The sequence below is a fragment of the Heptranchias perlo genome, chromosome 29, assembly GCF_035084215.1.
Source record: "Heptranchias perlo isolate sHepPer1 chromosome 29, sHepPer1.hap1, whole genome shotgun sequence".
Taxonomy (NCBI): Eukaryota; Metazoa; Chordata; class Chondrichthyes; order Hexanchiformes; family Hexanchidae; genus Heptranchias; species Heptranchias perlo.
Window position 1 is genome coordinate 8,100,058 of NC_090353.1, and position 19,993 is coordinate 8,120,050.

Genomic DNA, 19,993 nt, shown 5'->3' on the forward strand with positions numbered 1-19,993 from the left:
TCAACAAAGCAATCGCCCAGTCTGGGTGACATTTAAGATGGAAAAGGGGGAGATAATTGATAAACTAATCAAACTTAGAGAGGATAAAATCCCTGGTCTGGATGGAGTGCATCCATGCATATTAAAAGATATTAGGGAAGAGATAGCACAGGCACTATTACGAAACCCATCTCCTGCTCCCTCAACCCCATTTTCACCTAACTGCTGACCACCCAACTTCCCTTCTTGCAAACTACCGCCCCATCTCTAACCTCCCTTTCCTCTCCAAAGTCCTTGAACGTGTCGTCGCCTCCCAAATCCGTGCCCATCTTTCCAACTACTCCAAGTTCAAATCCCTCCAATCAGGATTCCTCCCCTGCCACTGCACTGAAACGGCCCTTATCAAAGTCACAAATGACATCCTATGTGACTGTGACCGTGGTAAACTCTCCCTCCTCATCCTTCTCCACCTGTCTGCAGCCTTTGACAGGGTTGACCACACCATCCTCTTCCAACACTTCCCCTCTGTCGTCCAGCTGGGTGGGACTGCGCTCGCCTGGTTCCATTCCTATCTATCCAGTCGTAGCCAGAGAATCACCTGCAATGGCTTCTCTTCCCGCTCCTGCACCGTTACCTCTGGAGTCCCCCAGGGATCTATCCTTGGCCTCCTCCTATTTCTCATCTACACGCTGCCCCTCGGCGACATCATCGGAAACCATGTCAGATTCAATATGTATGCTGACGACACCCAGCTCTACCTCACAAACACCTCCCTCGACCCCTCCACTGTCTCTCAATTGTCACACTGCTTGTCCGTACTGAATGAGCAAAAATTTCCTCCAACTAAATATTGGGAAGACTGAAGCCATTGTCTTTGGTCCCGGCCGCAAACTCCGCTCCCTAGCCACTGACTCCATCCCTCTCCCTGGCCACTGTCTGAGGCTGAACCAGATCGTTCGCAACCTTGGCGTCCTATTTGACCCTGAGATGAGCTTCCAATCACCGAGACCGCCTACTTCCACCTCCGTAACATCGTCCGTCTCCGCCCCAGCCTCAGCTCATCTGCTGCTGAAACCCTCATCCATGTCTTTGTTACCTCCAGACTCAACTATTCCAAAGCTCTCCAAGTTGGCCTCCCTTCTTCCACCCTCCACAAACTTGAGCTCATCCAAAACTCTGCTGCCCTTATTCTAACTCACACCAAGACCCATTCCCCCATCACCCCTGTGCTCGTTGACCTCCATTGGCTCCCGGTCCGGGAACGCCTGAGTTTTAAAATTCTCATCCTTGTTTTCAAATCCCTCCGTGGCCTCGCCCCACCCTATCTCTGTAACTTCCTCCAGTCCTACAACCCTCCGAGATCTCTGCGCTCCTCCAATTCTTGCCTCTTACACATCCCCGATTTTAATCGCTTCACCATTGGTGGCCGTGCCTTCAGCCGCTGAGGCCTGGAGCGCTGGAATTCCCACCAGAAACCTTTCTGACTCTCCACCTCATTTAAGACGCTCCACGAAACCTACCTCTTTGGCCAAGCTTTTGGTCACCTGCCAAAATATATCCTTATGTAGCACGGTGTCAAATTTTGTTTGATAATCGCTCCTGTGAAGCGCCTCAAGCAGAAAGTAGGAAATGTGACGGCTGGGAATCGAAACCAGGTCAACAGCTGGGAAGGTAACCATGCTTAGCACTGCACCACCATCATTCAGCAACAACCCACACTTGATACACAGTGCAGTAATCCTGCAGCTTGACCTGAATCATCATTTTTTCTTTTTATGAATTTGTGAAATGAAATATTCACACGAAAAACAAAATAAACAGAAAACAGAAAGCATACAAAGAGCCTAAAATTTCCACAAAATGTTCAGAATCAAGTCATTTCAAGTATCTGGTAAGGTATGTAAAGGCTCAATTTGGGATTCCTTTCACACTCTTCCCATTTTGTTTACCTTTGCCCTCTCAGTGACCACTTCCCTGACCCGGAATATCACTCTTTTTTGCACTTTGTTCGCAACTACATACCGTTCCTGGACCCTGATCACTGCCTCAAGTTGCCTTCAAAAGCATGACCCTCACACTGAGAACCTGGATTGACTCAGTTGGGTGCTCGCTGTGTTCTCAAGTCCAGTCCTGGTTTGTATTCTTACTATATCTGTGCCCAAGTCACACAACAAGAATGTTTCACTGCTGAGAGATTTTTCGTAACCAGTTTATTTCCAGCTTGCTGGAAAATCACCACTGATGTTCATAAAATCCTCAGTCTCCTGAAACTCCTTTGTCTTATTCACAGAAATTGGGCCCAGCCCCTACTTTGACATCTTTGGACAGTGAGAGCTCATTGCATGGACTTGGGTGTCTGTCGCCTGTAGTGTGTGACGGTTCACTGGTAGATAGATCTTGCCATACATATGTGGCACTTTGAATATCAGATTGCTAAACAAAACCCCTGGGCAGTAATTGTCAGAGCCGATTACAATCAGCATCGTTAGTGGATCTTTTCATCCTCAAGTAGAAAGTAAGAAATGTGATGGTTGGGAATTGAACCCAGGTCAATCTACTTGGAAGGTAACCATGCTCACCACTGCACCACCATCACACAGCTGAAAGTGATTAATACTTTGTCATCTTTGGACAGGGAGAGCTCATTGCATGGACTTAAGTGTCATCGTAGCCTGTGAGCGTGTGACAGATCACTGGCACACAGACTTTGCCATTGCAAGCATTCATATATGCCACTTTTTAATCAAGTTTATAAACAAAACCGTGAGCAGTAATTGTCAGAGCTGATTACAATCCACCTCATTAGTGGATCTTTTCATCGGTATGTTTTTTTTATTCGTTCATGGGAAGTGGGCGTCGCTGACGAGGCCAGCATTTATTGCCCATCCCTAATTGCCTTTGAGAAGGTGGTGGTGAGCCGTCTTCTTGAACCGCTGCAGTCCGTGTGGTGAAGGTTCTCCCACAGTGCTGTTAGGAATGGAGTTCCAGGATTTTGAACCAGCGACGATGAAGGAACGGCGATATATTTCCAAGTCGGGATCGTGTGTGACTTGAAGGGGAACGTGCAGGTGGTGTTGTTCCCATGTGCCTGCTGCTCTTGTCCTTCTAGGTGGTAGAGGTCGCGGGTTTGGGAGGTGCTGTCGAAGAAGCCTTGGCGAGTTGCTGCAGTGCATCCTGTGGATGGTACACACTGCAGCCACAGTGCGCCGGTGGTGGAGGGAGTGAATGTTTAGGGTGGTGGATGGGGTGCCAATCAAGCGGGCTGCTTTCTCCTGGATGGTGTCGAGCTTCTTGATTGTTGTTGGAGCTGCACTCATTCAGGCAAGTAGAGAGTTTTCCATCACACTCCTGACTTGCGCCTTGTAGATGTTGGAAAGGCTTTGGGGAGTCAGGAGGTGAGTCACTTGCCACAGATTAGCCAGCCTCTGACCTGCTCTTGTAGCCACAGTATTTATATGGCTGGTCCAGTTAAGTTTCTTGTCAATGGTGACCCCCAAAATGTTGATGGTGGGGGATTTGGCGATGGTAATGCCATTGAATGTCAAGGGGAGGTGGTTAGACCCTCTCTTGTTGGAGATGGTCATTGCCTGGCACTTATCTGGCGCAAATGTTACTTGCCACTTATGAGCCCAAGCCTGGATGTTGTCCAGGTCTTGCTGCATGCGGGCTCGGACTGCTTCATTATTTGAGGGGTTGTGAATGGAACTGAACACTGTTCAATCATCAGCGAACACCCCCATTTCTGACCTTATGATGGAGGGAAGGTCATTGATGAAGCAGCTGACGATGGTTGGGCCTACGACACTGCCCTGAGGAACTCCTGCAGCAATGTCCTGGGGCTGAGATGATTGGCCTCCAACAACCACTACCATCTTCCTTTGTGCTAGGTATGACTCCAGCCACTGGAGAATTTCCCCCCTGATTCCCATTGACTTCAATTTTACTAGGGCTCCTTGGTGCCACACTCGGTCAAATGCTGCCTTGATGTCAAGGGCAGTCACTCTCACCTCACCTCTGGAATTAGTTCTTTTGTCCAAGTTTGGACCAAGGCTGTAATGAGGTCTGGAGCCGAGTGGTCCTGGCGGAACCCAAACTGAGCATCAGTGAGCAGGTTATTGGTGAGTAAGTGCCGCTTGATAGCACTGTCGACGACACCTTCCATCACTTTGCTGATGATTGAGAGTGGACTGATGGGGCGGTAATTGACCGGATTGGATTTGTCCTGCTTTTTGTGGACAGGACATACCTGGGAAATTTTCCACATTGTCGGGTAGATGCCAGTGGACCATTGGTTGTCTTGTAATATATAAATGACCTGGACTTGGGTATAGGGAATAAAATTTTGAAGTTTCCTGATGATACAAAACTTGGCCACATAGTATATCGTGAGGAGGATACTGGCATACTTCAGGGAGACTTAGATAGGCTGGTGAAATGGGCATACAGATGGCAGATGCAATTTAATGAAGATAAGTTTGAAGCAATGCACTTTGGGAGGAACAACATGGAGAAGCAATGTAATCTAAATGGTACTATTATGAGAGGGTTTCAAGAGCAGTGGGTCAGTGGGGTACATATTCACAAATCTTTAAATGTGACAGGGCAAGTTGATTAGGCGTTTAAGAAAGCATCTGGGATACCTGACTTTGTAATTATTGGCATTGAATACAAAAATAAGGAAGTCATGCTCAACCTTTACAAATCATTGGTTGGACAGCAGCTGGAATATTATGTACAATTCTGGGCACATCACTTTAGGAAAGGTGTCAAGGCCTTTGAGAGGATACAGAGGAGGTTCAGCATGATGGTACCAGGGATGAGAGACTGGAGAAGCCGGGATTGTTCTCCTTAGAGCAGAGAAGGTTATGGGGAGACCTAATAGAGGTATTCAAAATTATGAGGAGTTTTGATAGAGCAAGTTGGGAGAAACTGTTCCCCCTGTTAAGGGGGTCGGTAACCAAAGATCATAGATTTAAAATAATTTGCAAAAGTACTAGAGGGGAAAGGAGGAGAATTTTTTTCACACAGAGCGTTGTTAAGATCTGGAATGCATTGCCTGAAATGGTGCAGATTCCATTGGAACTTTCAAAACTTTCAGGGTTATGGGGAAAATGCTGGGGTGTCAGACTAAATTGGACAGTTTCTACAAGGGGCCAGCCCCAGCATGATGGACCCAATGGCCTTGTTCTGTGCTTTAAGATTGCATGATTCCACAAGTGGAACTTAGCAGCCTAAAATTGTAAGGGCTGCGAAGTGAACTGCTTGGAAGCTAACCATTCTTAACCCTGCACCAGCATCACACAGCTGAAAACCACACTTGATACACAGTACAGTAATCCTGAAGCCTGCTCTGAAGCATCTTTTTTTCTTCTTATGCAATTCGAAAGCATTTATGAAATGAAATATTCACACAAAAAGCGAGATAGATAGAAAAAGGAAAGCTTGCAAAGAAAGAAAATAAAATTTCAACAAAATGTTGACAATCAAATCAATTGAACCATCTGTCAAGGTATGTAAAGGCTCAATTTGAGATTCCATTCACACTCTTTCCATTGTGTCCACCTCTGCCCTCTCAGGGACCACTTCCCAGACATCAAATGGAAAAATGCCAATGATGTCAATAAAAGCCTCCATCCTCTGAAACTCAGCTGCCTTATCAGCTAATACTTTGACATCTTTGGACAGTGAGAGCTCATTGCATCGACTTGTGTGTCAGTGTAGCCTGTGAGTGTGTGATGGATCTCTGGCAGACAGACCTCGCCATTGCAAGTGTATGTATGTGAGACTTTGCAATCAGGTTTCTAAACAAAACACTGGGCAGCAATTGTCAGAGCTGATTACCATCTGCCTCATTGGTGGATTTTTTTGTGGGTATGTGGACCATTGGTTTCCTTGTTATATATAAATGACATGGACTTGGGGTTAAGGGTGTACAAATTTCGAAGTTTCCAGATGATACAAAATTTGGCAACCTAGTAAACAGAGAGGAGGATAGTGGCAGACTCCAGGAGGTCTTAGTTAGGCTGGTGAAATGGGCAGACAGATGGTAGATGCAATTTAATGTGGATAAGTGTGAAGTGATGCACTTTGGGAAGAACAACTTGGAGAGGCAGTATAATCTAAATGGTACTATTTTGAATGTGGTGCAAGAAGAGAGGGACCTGGGGTACATAGTCACAAATCTTTCAAAGTGGCAGGGCAAGTTGATAAGGCAGTTAAGAAAACATGGCTTTGTAAATATTGGCATTGAATATAAAAACAAGGAAGTCACCTTTACAAATCACTAGTTAGGCATCAGCTGGAGTATTGTGTACAATTGTGGGCATCACACTTTAGGAAGGATGTCAAGGCCTTGGAGAGGATACAGAGGATGTTTAGTATGATGATACCAGGGATGAGGGACTTAAGTTGTGTGGAGAGATTGAAGAAGCTGGACTTGTTGTCCTTAGAGCAGAGGAGGTTATGGGGTGACTTAATAGAGGTATTCAAAATTTTGTTGGGTTTTGATAGAGCAACTCGGGAGAAACTTTCCTCTGGTTAGGGCTGGGGATTCGGACTAACTGGATTTCTCTTGCATAGAGCTGGCGCAGACTTGATGGGCCGAATGAAACATAACATAGAAACATAGAAAATAGGAGCAAGAGTAGGCCATTCGGCCCTTCGGGCCTGCCCCACCATTCAAAATGATCATGGCTGATCGTCTAACTCAGTACCCTGTTCCCGTTTTTTCCCCATATCCCTTGATCCCTTTAGCATTAAGAAATATATCTCCTTCTTGAATATATTTAATGACTTGGCCTCCACTGCCTTCTACAGGTTCACCACCCTCTGAGTAAGAAATTTCTCCTCATCTCGGTTCGAAATGGCATACCCCGTATCCTGAGACTGTGACCCCTGGTTCTGGACTCCCCATCCATCGTGAACATCCTCCCTGCATCTAGTCTGTCTAGTCCTGTTAGAATTTTATATATTTCGATGAGATCACCTCTCATTCTTCTAATCTCTAGTGAATATAGGCCGAGTCGACCCAATCTCTCCTCATACGTTATTCCTGCCATCCCAGGAATCAGTCTGGTAAACCTTTGTGCACTCCCTCCATGGCAAGGACATCCTTCCTCAGATAAGGAGACTAAAACTGTACACAATACTCCAGATGTGGTCTCACCAAGGTCCTGTACAACTGCAGTAAGACATCCCTGCTCCTGTACTCAAATCATCTTGCAATGAACGTCAACATACCATTCGCCTTCCTAACTGCTTGCTGCACCTGAATGCTCTCTTTCAGCGACTGATATACAAGGACACCCAGGTCTCGTTGCACCCCCCCTTTTCCCAGTCTATCACCATTCAGATAATAATCTGCCTTTCTGTTTTTACAACCAAAGTGGATAACCTCACATTGTTCTTGCCCAATCACCCAACTTGTCTAAATCACATTGGAGCCTCTTTGCATCCTCCTCACAGCTCATATTCCACCCCAGCTTTGTGTCGTCTGCAAACTTGGAAATGTTACATTCAGTTCCCTCATCCAAATCATTGATATATATTGTGAATAGCTGGGGCCCAAGCACTGATCCCTGCGGTACCCCACTAGTCACTGCCTGCCACCCGGAAAAAGGCCCGTTTATTTCTACTCTCTGTTTCCTGTCTGTCAACCAATTCACAATCCATGCCAGTATATTCCCCCCAATCCCATGTGCTTTAATTTTGCACACTAACCTCTTGTGTGGGACCTTATCAAAAGTTCTGAAAATCCAAATACACCACATCCACTGGTTCTCCCCTGTCTATTCTACTAGTTACATCCTCAAAAAACTCCAGTAGATTTGTTAAGCATGATTTCCCTTTCATAAACCCATGCTGACTTTGTCCAAACCAGTTAATGTCCTCCAAGTGTTCTGTTATCACATCTTTTATAATAGATTCTAGCATTTTCCCCACTCCTGATGTTAGGCTAACTGGTCTGTAATTCCCTGTTTTTTAAATAGTGGGGTTACATTTGCCACCCTCCAATCTGTAGGAACTGTTCCAGATTCTATCAAATTTTGGAAGATGATCACCAATGCATCCACTATTTCCAGGGCCACTTTCTTTGGTACTCTGGGATGTAGATTATCAGGTCCTGGGGATTTGTCAGCCTTTAGCCCCATTAATTTCCCTAGCACTATTTTTTTACTAATACTGATTTCCTTCAGTTCCTCCCTCTCACTAGACCCTTAGTTCCCTAACATTTCTGGGAGGTTATTTGTGTCCTCCTTTGTGAAGACAGAACTAAAGTATGTGTTTAATTGTTCTGCCATTTCTTTGTTCCCCATTATAATTTCCCCCATTTCTGACTGTAAGGGACCTACAATTGTCTTCACTAATCTTTTTCTCTTGACATAGCTATAGAAGCTTTTACAGTCAGTTTTTATGTTCCCTGCTAGTTTACTCTCATACTCTATTTTTCCCCTCTTAATCAATCTCTTTGTCCTCCTTTGCTGAATTCTGAACTGCTCCCAATCCTCAGGCTTGCTGCTTTTTCTGGCAATTTTTTTTGTCTCCTCTTTGGATCTAATACTATCCCTAATTTCTTTTGTAAGCCACGGTTGAGCCACCTTTCCTGTTTTATTTTTGTGCCAGACAGGGATGAATAATTGTTGTAATTCCTGCACACAAGTGCAGGCAATTGGGACTAGCTTAGTGGTATAAACTGGGCGACATGGACATGTTGGGCCGAAGGGCCTGTTTCCATGTTGTAACTTCTATGATTCTATGATTCTATCTCTTTCTCCTTATCTGCAGTTTTAAAGTATTTATGGAATGAAATATTCACACAAGAAGCAAGATAGATAGAAAAAGGAAAGCCTGCAAAGAAAGAGAATAAAATTTCAACCAAATGTAAACAATCAAATCAATTTAACCATCTCGCAAGGTATGTAAAGGCTCAATTTGGGATTCCATTCACACTCTTCCCATTTTGTCCAACTCTGCCCTCTCAGAGACCACTTCGCAGACAACAATTGGAAAAACCCCATTGATTTTGATAAAAGCCTCCATCCTCTGAAACTCGGCTGCCTTATCAGCTAATACTTTGACATCTTTGGACAGTGAGAGCTCATTGCATGGACTTGCGTGTCAGTGTAGCCTGTGAATGTGTGATGGATCACTGGCCGACAGACCATGCCATTGCAAGCGTATGTATGTGAGACTTTGATATCAGGTTTCTAAACAAAACCCTGGGCAAAAATTGTCAGAGCTGGATATAATCTCCTCATTAGTGGATCACTTCATGGGTATGAGGACCATTGGTTTTCTTGTTATATATAAATGACCTGGAATTGGGTATAGGGAGTACAATTTTGAAGTTTCCAGATGACACAAAATTTGGCCACATAATAAATAGTGAGAAGATACTGGCAAATTCAGGAGGACTTAGATAGGCTGGTGAAATGGGCAGACAGATGGTAGATGCAATTTAATGCGAATAAGTGTGAAGTGATGCACTTTGGGAAGAACAACATGGAGAGGCAGTATAATCGAAATGGTGCTATTTTGAGGGTTTGCAAGAGCAGAGGGACCTGGGGATACAAATTTCACAAATCTTTGATGATGGCAGGGCAAGTTAATTCGGCAGTTATTGAATACAAAAACAAAGAAGTTATGATAAACATTTACATATCACTGGTTAGCCAATGGCTGGAGAATTGTGTACAATTGTGGGCACCACTCTTTAAAGGTGCCAGCACCGGCACGATGGACCCAATGGCCTCCTTCTGTGCTGTAAGATTGTATGATTCTATAAGTGGAAATGAGCATTTCAAAAGTAAAAAATGTGATGGTTGGGGATTGAACACACATCAATTGTTTGGAAGGTAACCATGCTTACCACCACACCACCATCACACAGCTAAAAGCACCACTTGATGTACAGTTCAGTAATTGTACAGCCTGCTCTGAAGCATCTTTTTTTCTTCGAATGCAATTTGAAAGATTTATGAAATGAAATATTCACCCAACAATCAAGATAGACAGAAAAAGGAAAGCATGCAAAGAAAGAGAATAAAATTTCAACAAAATGTTGACAATCAAATCTATTTAACCATCTCTCAAGGTATGTAAAGGCCCAATTTGGGATTCCGTTCACTCTCTTCCCATTGTGTCTACATCTGCCCTCTCAGGGACCACTTTCCAGACACCAACTGGAAAAACACAACTGATGTTGATTAAAGTCTCCATCCTGTGGAACGCGGCTGCTTTATCAGCTAATACTCTGACATCTTTGAACAGTGAGAGCTCATTGCATGGACTTGCATGTCAATGTAGCCTCTGAGCGTGTGATGAATCTCTGGCAGGCAGACCTTCCCATTGCAAGAACACACATCTGCCACTTTCTAAACAAAATCCTGAACAGCAATTGTCAGAGCCGATTACAACCTCCTCATTAATGGATCTTTTCGTGGGTATGAGGACCATTGGTTTTCTTTATATATATATATATATATATATATCCTTGGGTATAGGAAGTACAATTTTGAAGTTTGCAAATGATACAAAACTTGGCCACGTAGTAAGTAGTGAGGAGGATACTAGCAAAATTGAAGAGGGCTCAGAAGTGCTGCTGAAATGGGCAGACAGATGGCAGATGCAATTAAATACGGATAAGTTTGAATTGATGCACTTTGGGAATAAAACATGGAGAGGCAGTATAATCCAAATGGTACTATATTGAAAGGGTTATGAACATATGAATTAAGAGCAGTAGTAGGCCATTCGGCCCCTCGAGCCTGCTCTGCCATTTGATAAGATCATGGCTGATCTGATTGTGACCTCAACCCTACTTTCCTGTCTACCTACTAGAACCTTTGACTCCCTTGTTAATCAGGAATCTATCTAACTCAGCCTTAAAAATATTCAATGACCCTGCCTCCACCACTCTCTGGGGAAGGGAGTTCCACAGAATCACGACCCTCAGAGAAAAAACTTCTCCTCATCTCCGTCTTAAAAGGGAGACCACTTATTTTTAACCGTGTCCCCTAATTCTAGTCTCTCCCACAAGGGGAAACATCCTCTCAGCATCTACCCCTTCTGGTCCCCTCAGGATCTTACATGTTTCAATAAGATCACCTCTCATTCTTCTAAACTCCAGTGTATACAGGCCCAACTTGTCCAACCTTTCCTCATCCCAGGAATCAGTCAAGTGAACCTTCTCTGAACCGCCTCTATGCAGTTATGTCCTTTCTTAAATAAGGAGACCAAAACGGCACACTGTATTCTAGAGGTGGTCTCACCAATGCCCTGTACAACTGTAGCAAAACATCTCTACTTTTATATTTCATTCCTCTTTCAATAAATGACAACATTCCATTTGCCTTCCTAATCACTTGCTGTACTTGCATACTAACTTTTTGTGATTCATGTACGAGGACACTCAGATCCCTCTGTACCACAGAGTTCTGCAATCTCTCTCCATTTAAATAATATACTGCACGAACAGAGGGTCCGGTGGTACATATGATAAATCTTTGAAGGTGGCAGGGCAATTTGATTAGGTGGTTAACAAAGCTTACGGGATACCTGACATGGTAAATATTGGCATTGTATATTGGCAAGGAAGTCATGTGAAACATTTACAAATCACTGGTTCGGCATCAGCTGGAGTATTGTGTACAATTGTGGGCACCACACTTTAGGAAGGATGTCAAGGCCTTGGAGAGGGTACAGAGGAGGTGTGGCATGATGATATCGGGGATGGGGGACTTCAGTTATGTGGAGAGATTGGAGAAGTTGAGATTGTTCTCCTTAGAGCAGAGAAGGTTATGGGGAGACCTATTAGAGCTACTCAAAATTATGAGGGGTTTTGAGAGAGCAAGTCAATTTGAAGAGGGCAAATTGGAAGGGTTATGGGAAAATGCTGGATGGTGGGACTAAATTGAACAGCTCTTTCAAAGAGCCGTCACCAGTACGATGGGCTGATTGGACTCTTTCTATCCTGTAAGTTTGTATGATTCTCGAGGGAATTTGGCATCGTCAAATTGAATGTAAGAAATATGGTGGCTGGGCACTCACCACCATCATACAGCTGAAAGCTATACTTGACACACAGTATAATATATAGGTTTTAATTTGAAACCTGATATCAAAGTGACACATATGTATGCTTGCAATGACAAGGTCTGTCTGCCAGTAGTTCCCTGTTTTCTCTCTCCCTCCTTTCTTGAATCGCGGTGTTACTTTTGCTACCTTCCAATCCGTTGGGTCCATACTAGGATCTAGGGAATTTTGGAAGATCACAACCAATGCATCCACAATCTTTCCAGCCCCCTCTTTTAGAATCCGAGGATGTAGGCCATCAGGTCCAGGGGATATGTCGGATTTTGTTCCTATGATTTTCTCCAGTACTTTTTCTCTACTGATATTAATTATTTGAAGTTCATAAGCATGCTTGTAATGGCAAGGTCAGTTTACCAGTGATCCATCACACGTTCACAGGCCACATTGACATGCAAGTCCATGCAATGAGCTCTCACTGTCCAAAGATGTCAAAGTATTAGCTGCTGAGGGAGCCGAGTTTCAGAGGACGGAGTCTTTCATCAACATCAGAGGCGTTTTTCCAGTTGGTGTTTGGGAATTAGACCCTGAGAAGGCAGAAGTAGACAAAATGGAAAGAGTGTGAAAGGAATCGCATATTGAGACTTTAATTATCTTGAGAGATGGTTAAATTGATTTGATTGTCAACATTTTGTTATTCTCTTTCTTTGTGAGCTTTTCTTTTTCTGTGTATATTGCTTTTTGTGTGAATATTTCATTTCATAAATACTTTCAAATTGCTTAAAAGAAAATTAAATACTGCAGAGCAGGCTGTAGGATTACTATACTGTGTGTCAAAAGGGGGCTTTCAGCTGTGTGATGGTGGTGCAGTGGTGAGCATGGCTGCCTTCCAAGCAGTTGACCTGGGTTCAATTCCCAGCCATCACATTTCTTACTTTCAATTTGACAATATAAAGTTCCTTATTGAATCTTGCAAACTAACAGCACAGAAAAAGGCTGATCAGCCCATTGTGCTGGTGCCAGCTCTTTGAAAGAACTGTCCAATTTATTCACACACCCCACCATTTTCCCCATAACCTTGTCAACTCGTCCTCTTCAAGTAGTTCCTATGGAATCTGCCCCATTTCAGGCAATCCTGTGTTTTAAAAATTTCCCCTCTCGTTCTTATGCCAATTATTTTAAATCTATGTCCTTTGGTCACTGAGCCACTTGCCAGAGGAAACAATTGCTTCCTACTTGCTCTATCAAAACCTTTCATCATTTTGAATACCTCCATTAGGTCTCTAGATAACCTTCTCTGCTCTAAGGCGAACATAGAGTCATAGAGTCATAGAGTTATACAGCACGGATAGAGGCCCTTCGGCCCATCGTGTCTGCGCCGGCCATCAGCCCTGTCTACTCTAATCCCATATTCCAGCATTTGGTCCGTAGCCTTGTATGCTATGGCATTTCAAGTGCTCATCCAAATGCTTCTTGAATGTTGTGAGGGTTCCTGCCTCCACAACCCTTTCAGACAGTGAGTTCCAGACTCCAACCACCCTCTTTACCACCTTATCTACCTGTTCCGCCGCCTTCAGGGATCTGTGAACTTGCACACCAAGATCCCTCTGACCCTCTGTCTTGCCTAGGGTCCTCCCATTCATTGTGTATTCCCTTGCCTTGTTAGTCCCTCCAAAGTGCATCACCTCACACTTTTCCGGGTTAAATTCCATTTGCCACTGTTCCGCCCATCTGACCAACCCATCTATATCGTCCTGCAGACTGAGGCTATCCTCCTCGCTATTTACCACCCTACCAATTTTTGTATCATCAGCGAACTTACTGATCATACCTTTTACATTCATATCCAAGTCATTAATGTAGACCACAAACAGCAAGGGACCCAGCACCGATCCCTGTGGTACCCCACTGGCCACAGGCTTCCAGTCACAAAAACAACCTTCTACTATCACCCTCTGCCTTCTGCCACTAAGCCAGTTTTGTATCCAAAGTGCCAAGGCACCCTGGATTCCATGGGCTCGTACCTTCTTGACCAGTCTCCTGTGCGGGACTTTATCGAAGGCCTTACTGAAATCCATGTATACCACATCCACTGCGTTACCCTCATCCACACGCCTAGTCACCCCCTCAAAAAATTCAATCAAATTAGTCAGACATGATCTTCCCTTGACAAAGCCATGTTGACTATCCCTGATTAATCCTTGCTTCTCCAAGTGGAGACTAATTTTGTCCTTCAGAATTTTTTCCAATAATTTTCCTACCACTGATGTTAGGCTCACTGGCCTGTAGTTCCCCGGTTTTTCCCTACTCCCCTTCTTGAATAATGGTATTACATTAGCGGTTCTCCAGTCCTCTGGCACATCCCCTGTGGACAGAGAGGTTCTGAATATATGTGTCAGAGCCCCCGCAATCTCCTCCTTTGCCTCACACAGTAGCCTGGGATACATTTCGTCCGGGCCTGGGGATTTATCCATTTTTAGGCCTGCTAAAACCGCCAATACCTCCTCCCAGCTTCTCCAATCTCTCCACATAACTGAAGTCCCTCATCCCTGGTACCATCATGCTAAGCCTCCTCTGTACCCTCTCGAAGGCCTTGACACCCTTCCTAAAGTGTGGTGCCCACAATTGTACACAATACTCCAGCTGTTGCCCAACCAGTGATTTGAAAATGTTCAGCATGACTTCCTTTTTTATATTGGCATTGTATTCAATGCTAATATTTACAAAGTCATGTATCCCATCTACTTTCTTAAATGCCTTATCAACTTGCCCTGCCACTTTCAAAGATTTGTGAATATGTACCCCCTTCAAAATAGTACCATTTAGATTATACTGCTTCTCCATGTTGTTACTCCCAAAGTGCATCACTTCACACTTATCCACATTAAATATTCTAAGAGGAACTTAGTATTGTCAAATTGAAAGTAAGAAATGTGATGGGTGGGAATTAAACCCAGGTGAATTGTTTGGAAGACGACCATGCTCACCACTGCACCACCATCACACAGCTGGAAGCCACACTTTGCAGTACAGTAAACCTTCACCCCTGCTCTAAAGCATCTGTTTTTCTGATTATGCAATTCGAAAGCATTTATGAAATGAAATATTCACAGAAAAAGCAAGATATTCAGAAAAATGAAAGAGTTGAAATAAAGAGAATGAAATTTCAACAAAATGTTGACAATCAAATCAATGTAATCATCTCTCAAGGTTTGTCAAGGCTCAATTTGGGATTCCATTCACACAATTCCCATTTTGTCTACCTCTCCCCTTTCAGGGACCACTTCCCAGATACAATTAGAAAAACACCATGGATGTTGATAAAAGCCTCCATCCTCTGAAACTCAGCTGCCTTATCAGCTAATACTTTGTCATCTTTGGACAGTGAGAGCTTGCATATCAGTGCAGCCTGTGAGTGTGTGATGGATCACTGGCAGACAGGCCTTGTTATTGCAAGCATACATATGTACCACTTGGAATTCTGGTTTCTAAACAAAACCCGAGGCAGCAATTATCAGAGCAGATTACAATCTGCCTTTTTAGTGGATCTTTTCGTGGTTATGAGGACCATTGGTTTTCTTGTTATTTATAAAGGAGGACTTGAGTATAGGAAGTACAATTTGGACGTTTGCAGATGTTGAAAACTTTGGTAACATAGTAAATATTGGTGGTTCATATTCACTAATTGACAGCGGGTGCGGTAGCGTAGTGGTTATGTTACTGGACTAGTAATCCAGCGGCCTGGCCTAAAATCCAGACTCATGAGTTCAAATCCTACCACGGCAGTTAGTGAATTTAAATTCAATTAATTGATTAAAAATCTGGAATTAAAATACTAGTATCAGTAATGATGGCCATGAAACTACAGGATTGTAGTAAAATCCCATCTGGTTCGCGAATGCCCTTTCGGGAAGGAAACCTGCTGTCCTTACCCGGTCTGGCCTATATGTGACTCCAGACCCACAGCAATGTGGTTGATTCTTAATTGCCCTCTGAAATGGCCTAACAAGCCACTCAATTGTAAAATCTCGCTACGAAAAGTCATAATAAGAATAAAACCAGACGGGCCACAAGGCACAGGACATGACAACGGCAAAACACCAAGCCCAGTCGACCCTGGCAAGGTCCTCCTTACTAACATCTGGGGACTTGTGCCAAAATTGGGAGAGCTGTCCCACAGACAAGTCAAGCAACAGCCTGACATAGCCATACTTGCAGAATCATACCTTTCAGCCAATGTCCCAGACTCTTCCATCACCATCCCTGGGTATGTCCTGACCCACTAGAGGTGGCGGTACAGTGATATACAGTCAGGAGGGAGTGGCTCTGGGAGTCCTCAACATTGACTCTGGACCTCATGGCATCAGATCAAACATGGGCAAGGAAACCACCTACCGTCCTCCCTCTGCTGATGAATCAGTCCTCCTCCATGTTGGGAAGCACTGAGGGTCGCAAGGGCACAAAATGTACTCTGGATGGGGGACTTTCAATGTCCATTACCAAGAATGGCTCGGTAGCACCACTACTGGCCGAGTCCCGAAGGACATAGCTGCTGGACTGGGCCTGCGGCAGGTGGCGAGGGGAAAACTTACTTGTCCTCACCAATGCATCTGTCCGTGACAGTATTGGTAGGAGTGACCACTGCACAGTCCTCGTGGAGATGAAGTCCTGTCTTCGCACTGAGGACACCATCCAACGTGTTGTGTGGCACTACCAACCGTGCTAAATGGGATAGATTCAGAACAGATCTAGCAGCTCATTGTGGGCCAGCAGCAGAATTGTATTCCAGCACAATCTGTAACCTCATGGCCCGGCATATTCCTCACTCTACCATTACCAACAAGCCAGGGGATCAAACCTGGTTCAATGAGGAGTGTAGAAGAGCAGCACCAGGCGTACCTAAAAATGAGGTGCCAACCTGGTGAAGCTACAACTCAGGACTACATGCATGCTAAACAGCGGAAGCAACATGCCATAGACAGAGCTAAGCGATTCCACAACCAACTGGATCAGATCAAAGCTCTGCAGTCCTGCCACATCCAGTCGTGAATGGTGGTGGACAATTAAACAACGAACAGGAGGAGGAGGCTCTGCAAACATCCCCATCCTCAATGATGGTGGAGTCCAGCACGTGAGTGCAAAAGACAAGGCTGAAGCGTTTGCAACCATCTTCAGCCTAGAAGTGCCGAGTGGATGATCAATCTCAGCCTCCTCCCGATATCCCCACCATCACCGAAGCCAGTCTTCGTCCAATTCGATTCACTCCACGTGATATCAAGAAACGGCTGAGTGCACTGGATACAGCAAAGGCTATGGGCTCCGACAACATCCCAGCTGCAGTGCTGAAGGCTTGTGCTCCAGAACTAGCTGCGCCTCCAGCCAAGCTGTTCCAGTACAGCTACAACACTGGCATCTACCCGACAATGTGGAAAATTGCCCAGGTATGTCCTGTCCACAAAAAGCAGGACAAATCCAATCCGGCCAAATACCGCCCCATCAGTCCACTCTCAATCATCAGCAAAGTGAGGGAAGGTGTCGTCAGCAGTGCTATCAAGCGGCACCTGCTCACCGATGCTCAGTTTGGGTTCCGCCAGAACCACTCGGCTCCAGACCTCATTACAGCCCTGATCCAAACATGGACAAAAGAGCTGAATTCCAGAGGTGAGGTGAGAGTGACTGCCCTTGACATCAAGGCAGCATTTGACCGAGTGTGGCACCAAGGAGCCCTAGTAAAATTGAAGTCAATGGGAATCAGGGGGAAAACTCTCCAGTGGCTGGAGTCATACCCAGCACAAAGGAAGATGGTAGTGGTTGTTGGAGGCCAATCATCTCAGCCCCAGGACATTGCTGCAGGAGTTCCTCAGGGCAGTGTCCGAGGCACAACCATCTTCAGCTGCTTCATCAATGACCTTCCCTCCATCATAAGGTCAGAAATGGGGATGTTCACTGATGACTGCACAGTGTTCAGTTCCATTCGCAACCCCTCAAATAATGAAGCAGTCCGAGCCCGCATGCAGCAAGACCTGGACAACATCCAGGCTTGGGCTGATAAGTGGCAAGTAACATTCGCGCCAGATAAGTGCCAGGCAATGACCATCTCCAACAAGAGAGAGTCTAACCACCTCCCCTTGACATTCAACGGCATTACCATCACCGAATCCCCCACCATCAACATCCTGGGGGTCACCATTGACCAGAAACTTAACTGGACCAGCCATATAAATACTGTGGCTACTAGAGCAGGTCAGAGGCTGGGTATTCTGCGGCGAGTAACTCACCTCCTGACTCCCCAAAGCCTTTCCACCATCTAAAAGGCACAAGTCAGGAGTGTGATGGAATACTCTCCACTTGCCTGGATGAGTGCAGCTCCAACAACACTCAAGAAGCTCGACACCATCCAAGATAAAGCAGCCCGCTTGATTGGCACCCCATCCACCACCCTAAACATTCACTCCCTTCACCACCAGCGCACTGTGGCTGCAGTGTGTACCATCCACAGGATGCACTGCAGCAACTCGCCAAGGCTTCTTCGACAGCACCTCCCAAACCCGCGACCTCTACCACCTAGAAGGACAAGAGGAACAACACCACCTGCACGTTCCCCTCCAAGTCACACACCATCCCAACTTGGAAATATATCGCCGTTCCTTCATCGTCGCTGGGTCAAAATCCTGGAACTCCGTTCCTAACAGCACTGTGGGAGAACCGTCACCACACGGACTGCAGCGGTTCAAGAAGGCGGCTCACCACCACCTTCTCCAGTGCAATTAGTGATGGGCAATAAATGCCGGCCTCGCCAGCGACGCCCACATCCCATGAACGAATAAAAAAAAAATACTCGAAGGTGGCAGGGCAAGTTGATAAGACAGTTAAGAAAGCCTTCGGGCTGCTTGGCTTTGTAAATAGCGGCATTGAATAAAAAACAAGGAAGTCATGCTAAATATTTACAAATCGCTGGAGTATTGTGAACAATTCTGGGCACCTCACTTTAGGAAGGATGTCAAGGCCTTGGAAAGAGTACAAAGGAGGTTTACCAGGATAATACCAGGGATGAGGGACTTCAGTTATATGGAGGGATTGGAGAAGCTTTGATCGTTCTCCTTAGAACAGAGAAGGTTATGGGAAGACCACATTGAGGTATTCAAAATTAGGAGGGGTTTTGATAGAGCAAGTCGGCAGAAAGAGTTTCCTCTGGCAAGTGGGTCGGTAACCAGGGGTCATAGATTTAAAATAATTGGCTAAAGAACTAGAGGAGAAATGAGGAGAATTATTTTCACACAGAGCGTTGTTACGATCTGGAGTGCCACGCCTGAAAGAGTGCAGATTCCACAGATACTTTCAAACTGCAATTAGAGATGTACTTGAAGAGAATTAATTTGCAGGGTTATGAGGAAAATGCTGGGTTGCGGGACTAAATTAGACAACTCTTTCAAAGACCCAGCACATGCACGATGGGCCGAATGGCCTCCTTCTGTGCTTTAAGATGGTATGATTCTATGAGTGGAACTTGGAATCCTGAAATAAAAAGTAAGAAATGTGATGGCTGGGAATTGAACCCAGGTCAATTGCTTGGAAGGCAACCATGCTCACCACTGCACCACCATCACACAGTTGAAAGCTACTGTTGACAGACAGCACAGTAATTCTGCACCCTGCTCTGCAGCATCTTTTTTTCACGCAATTCCAGAGCACTTTGAAATGAAATATTCAATCAAAAAAGCAAGATAGACAACAAAGGGAAAGCATGCAAAGAAAGAGACCAAAATTTCAATAAAATTTTCACAATCAAATCAATTTTCCCGTCTCGCAAGGTATGTAAAGGCTCAGTTTGGGGTTGTTTTCACAATAGCGATCATAATCTAATAAGGTTTATTGCGATCGTAAAGTAATTAGGGTTAAAATAATGATCGAGAAAGACATAAGTAAGACAAAGAGCAAAGTAATAGATTGGGGAAAAGCTAACTGATAATATAACTCGGGAAAG

General features: G+C 44.8%; 3 non-coding genes across 3 annotated transcripts; 1 reads left to right on the forward strand and 2 right to left on the reverse strand.

The window, feature by feature from the left end:
• Positions 1-2,502: 2,502 nt before the first annotated feature.
• trnag-ucc (transfer RNA glycine (anticodon UCC)) lies at positions 2,503-2,575 on the reverse strand. Its single transcript has one exon. It is a non-coding gene; the product is annotated as a tRNA-Gly (tRNA).
• A 10,289-nt stretch (positions 2,576-12,864) lies between these two features.
• Positions 12,865-12,936, forward strand: trnag-ucc (transfer RNA glycine (anticodon UCC)). Its single transcript has one exon. It is a non-coding gene; the product is annotated as a tRNA-Gly (tRNA).
• A 6,608-nt stretch (positions 12,937-19,544) lies between these two features.
• trnag-ucc (transfer RNA glycine (anticodon UCC)) lies at positions 19,545-19,616 on the reverse strand. Its single transcript has one exon. It is a non-coding gene; the product is annotated as a tRNA-Gly (tRNA).
• Between the last annotated feature and the right edge of the window lie 377 nt (positions 19,617-19,993).